The following is a 4,786-nucleotide window of genomic DNA, read 5'->3' as shown; positions in this document are numbered from 1 at the left end:
TATACATATACATATATATATAACAAGAAGCCGAAAGCACCAGCCTGAAGTGCTTCTTCCAGTAACAAGAAGCCGAAAGCACCAGCCTGAAGATGACGAGTGAGACCTCGTCGAAACGTCGCCTAGACACCCCAACTTTTACACGGGAAGACACCCGAGGACACCAAAACCTGCATTCCTGTACCCGTGAAAATCTACGAAAGCAAATATATATATATATATATATATAATGCAAATCGCTCTTATAAGGATCTGTTTACACTCTCTCTGCTCTGTGTCCACCCCCTAGCTCCAAAATAATAATAATTTTGTTCCAACTCTGATATCTTTAGTCAAAGGGATGTGGGGAACACAATTCCATTAAACATGTCCTTGTTTGTATTTCGTGTGTGTTTTTCATTGAGTGTTTTGGATTTTATCTTCTTCTGCAGTTATGTATGCCCCTGGGATCATGGATCGTCAAAACCCAGATGTAGTTTCACCGAAACTGACATGGCAGAAATCTGGATTATGACATAACATGAACAATGGCAGGCATCAGTTCATCCAGATCTGCCTTGTTTATTGAAAATCTGGGTTGCTTTAATACTTGCATATGTATACCTGTGTATATATATATATAGAGAGAGAGAGAGAGAGAGAGTGAGTTCTGCATTAGTGGTAGAAATAGTCACAACAGTGGCACAAAAATCTGGCTCTCAATTGGTATCAGCGCCCAAGGGCATACTAGGTATCTGCTTCTGCCAGAATAGGAAACCTGGGAAAAGGGTACATCAGCTGCTGTTCCCTCGGGGTTTTTTTAAAGTCTCTTATTGGAAGGGGAGCATCTATGTAAATTTCCTGGCAAGTCAGGCTAGATGTTCTCAGAGCAGTTCCTGCAAGGAGCATATCATGGACGCCAAATTCACAGCATACACTTAAAGCACTACGGCACCACTTTATGCAGTCATGGCTTCCCCCAAAGAATCGTAGGAGTTGCAGTTTGTTAAGAGAGTTATGAGGAGACCCCTATTCCCATCCCAGAGCTACAATTCCCTGAGGTGCCTGTGAAGAAGGATTGATAGATAAACCACCTCCAGGAACAACTTCCCGCTAAAGCAGGATTAGGGAATGTGTGTTTTTTCTAGCCAGGGCGCCGCATTCCTTTCTGGAGAACCTCCAGAGGGCCACATATCAGTGGTGGGCAGGGCCAGAGGGAAATGTGGGCGGAGCAACAACTGCAAATTTTGTCTTGTATAATAGGCTAGTTTCACACACGTCTCTCTGTCTAACAGAGTCATTACTGAAGTTTGAGGACCATTTCCAACTGGGCAAAGGCACTCAAAGAGGGTGTAGAGCAGGGGTATGTGGCCTGGAGAAAGCTCCAAGGGCCTGACAGAGAGGTTTGGAGGGCCACATTCAGCCCCTAGACCTGAGGTTACCCCACCTTGCGTTGAAGTTGCATCTTTCACTATAAATCAGCAGTAGGAGGCCACATTCCCTCAGGAGATAATCTGTTGCAAGCTACATACCAGCGGTGACAACTGTCAGGAGCTCGTACTACACTCGAGTAGGACTCTGGCAGAGACACATGCCCAACTGGCATGTTCTCTCCCTCCTGGTCGATCGTTCGGGAGCTTCAAAAGCTTTCTTCAGCCCAAACATCACAGCGGCTGATGCCAACAGACACTGGCACAATTAGGGATCCGCAGAGTTTGCACAGCTTGTGTAACAGACCTCAGCAACTCAGCATTTTGGCTAATCTACTTTATTTACATATAAACACACACAGAGTACTGCAACATGGCTCCCTCTCTCACTAGCATCAGACAGCAAAGAGAAAAGAAACAAAGGACAATAGTCCCACTTCACGGAACACAGTAACACAAACATCCTGTCTCTGTCACTTCCCACTCTGTGGAGTCAAAACGTACACCGTCATGTGATAGACAACAATCACATGACTGCAATCATGGAGCAGGAATTCTAACAACAAGAAGAGGAAAGGTGGAGCAGAACAGACCATCCCTTTTGTTTTTCTTTCTGACATCCTCTCCTCTCCTTTCTCTTTCCCTGTCTAGCTGAGATACAGACTCGTTGCTCTTCTTGGAGGTCTTAACTGGGCACTTGCAGATGACTTCCCTGCTCCTTTGCCCCAAGCCCCATCCATTTTGGGTTCCTCCCCATCCTTAGATTAGATTAGATTAGATTAGATAAATTTATTGTCATTGTCCGTATATACACAGTATACACAACAACGAAAATCAAACACCCAAGACCGGATTCACATACACATTTGCACGTATCTCCAACACTCTCATCCTATTCAGACATAATCTATTAAAACATACATAATCCAGAATATAACACAACCTATTAGAAGCATAGCATAACCTAAAACCTATCTCATTCCTTACTACTCACTGCTTGCTATTTCTTACAACTGGCCCTGAGATCATTATTTAGTGCAATCAGAGCTCTTGGATAGAAACTATTCAGAAGGCGTGTGGTTCGTGTTTTCATTGTCCTGTATCTTCTGCCCGAAGGCATCAGTTCAAAGAGGTTGTGAGCAGGATGGGTGGGATCTCTCAGGATATTGTGTGACTTCTTCAAGCTGCGAGACGTGAAGATCTCATCCAGGGTTGGTAGTTGGAGCCCAATAACATTCTGGGCAATTTTAATTATTCTCTGTAAAGCTTTTTTATCCATTCCAGAGCTGCTCCCATACCACGATAATATACTATAGGTTAAGACACTCTCAATGGTACTATGATAATAGGACAGAAGTAGGTGCTGAGATAGATTCAATCCTCTGAGCATTCTCAGGAAATACAACCTCCCCTGCACCTTCCTCACAACCATATTAATATTTGCAGTCCATGAGAGGTCCTCAGAGATGTAAGTGCCCAGGTATTTAAAACTACCAACCCTCTCCACCTCCTCGCCATTTATGTGCAATGGTAAAAATACACTTTTCTTTCTCCTAAAATCAATTATGAGTTCTTTGGTTTTTTTGGTGTTAAGCATAAGATTATTTTCTTTACACCATTGAATTAACCCCTGTACTTCTTTCCTATAAGCAGCCTCATCATTCTCACTAATGAGCCCCACCACTGTTGTATCATCCGCAAATTTGATGATTGTGTTGGACTTATACAGTGGGGTGCAGTCAAATGTGTACAGGGAATAGAGAAAGGGGCTTAACACACACCCCTGAGGGGCTCCTGTGCTTAATACTAGAGTAGAAGAATAGTAAGGTCCCATTCTCACTGTCTGCGGCCTATCGGTCAGGAAATTCCTTACCCACAAACAGATCTTCTGATGTATACCCGAATTGGTCATTTTAAGGAATAACCTGTCTGGTAGAATTGTATTACATTCCCCCACTTCTCTTCCTCCAAGCTCCCTCACCCACGTGAAATTAGGCCAAGGACCACACGCAGCCCCGTAACAGCTTGTGGCTCACCCATACTATAAATAGGGATGGGGAAAATTTGATTCGGTTTGCATCTAAAAATGAATTTACTGCAGCCACCTTTTCTGAAATGGTATGAGAACTGAAACAAGCTGTCCTTTGACGTTCACACTTCTCTGAATTTTGCAATGCCATTCTCCAGCGAATCAATGTGTAGATAAATGCACAAAGTGCCCATATGAATACAACTCCCAAAAAAGACATTATATTGGGGAAACCAGCTATGCAGAAAGATGTGCACTGGGCAAATTTGCAAACTAAGTTGCATATATGAGGAGAAATGAGCACTAAAATGCTGGTGGTTTTTTATGAGGACATTTGTGAATTTAAGACTGGAAAAATGAGAAATCGACAGGCAAAAATTGTTGTATTCACGCACCCCTAGCTATAAGCTATACAAAAGGCTAGAGACGAGGTGATTTTTCTTGCTTACCTGCCATGTGAACATGTTATTTGGCTTCAAGCGACAGCTGATGCAACAGGTTTCCAAGAACCACCCAAAACAGAGTTGCCGGGGAGAGCGAGGAGAGAAAAGGAAAATTTAGGTTAACAATATCAGTGGGAAATCTTTGAATAAATAGATGCTGATTATACCTCTTTTATCTCCATCCAATCCCTTTTACATCCAGCGATCTCAAAACATTTGGGTCAATGATGTGACTAAGCTATTGGCTAAGAAGCTTGGACTAATTTGAAGTCATCTGCACACAGGAGCAAACAAAACTGGATGTTCCCTCTGGCGCATGGGCCTGGGTGTTCAAGTTTCCCACGCAGCAGTGGTTCCCATCAGCATCTATCCAAAATCTCATGTGAGGGCTTCCGTTTGTTTGGAAGGGATCAGCTTAGGCTATGGGACATCTGAGTGCTTTGCTAACTAGCTTGTGCATTTAGAGGGAATTGATCTAACTAAGCCGCGTCAATTAACCAAATGAAACTTGGCATTCTTTTTTTTCCCAACCAAGAGTACAAAATTAGCACTATGCCCCTCCGTGAATATATTTACAGTGGTACCTTGGGTTAAGAACTTAATTCGTTCTGGAGGTCCGTTCTTAACCTGAAACTGTTCTTCACCTGATGTACCACTTTAGCTAATGGGGCCTCCTGCTGCCGCTGCGCCGCCAGAGCACGATTTCTGTTCTCATCCTGAGGTAAAGTTCTTAACCCGAGGTACTATTTCTGGGTTAGTGGAGTCAGTAACCTCAAGTGCCTGTAACCTGAAGCGTCTATAACTCAAAGTACCACTGTACTTACTTTTATCTACCTATTCATGCTTTCTGTAACAATTGCTGAGGGCAGAAATGGAATGGCACAACACAATCTTCAACCTTCGAA

This window comes from Podarcis erhardii, assembly GCF_964252035.2.
Source record: "Podarcis erhardii genome assembly, chromosome: 3".
In the NCBI taxonomy this organism is placed as follows: domain Eukaryota; kingdom Metazoa; phylum Chordata; class Lepidosauria; order Squamata; family Lacertidae; genus Podarcis; species Podarcis erhardii.
Note: the sequence above shows the minus strand (reverse complement) of the source record.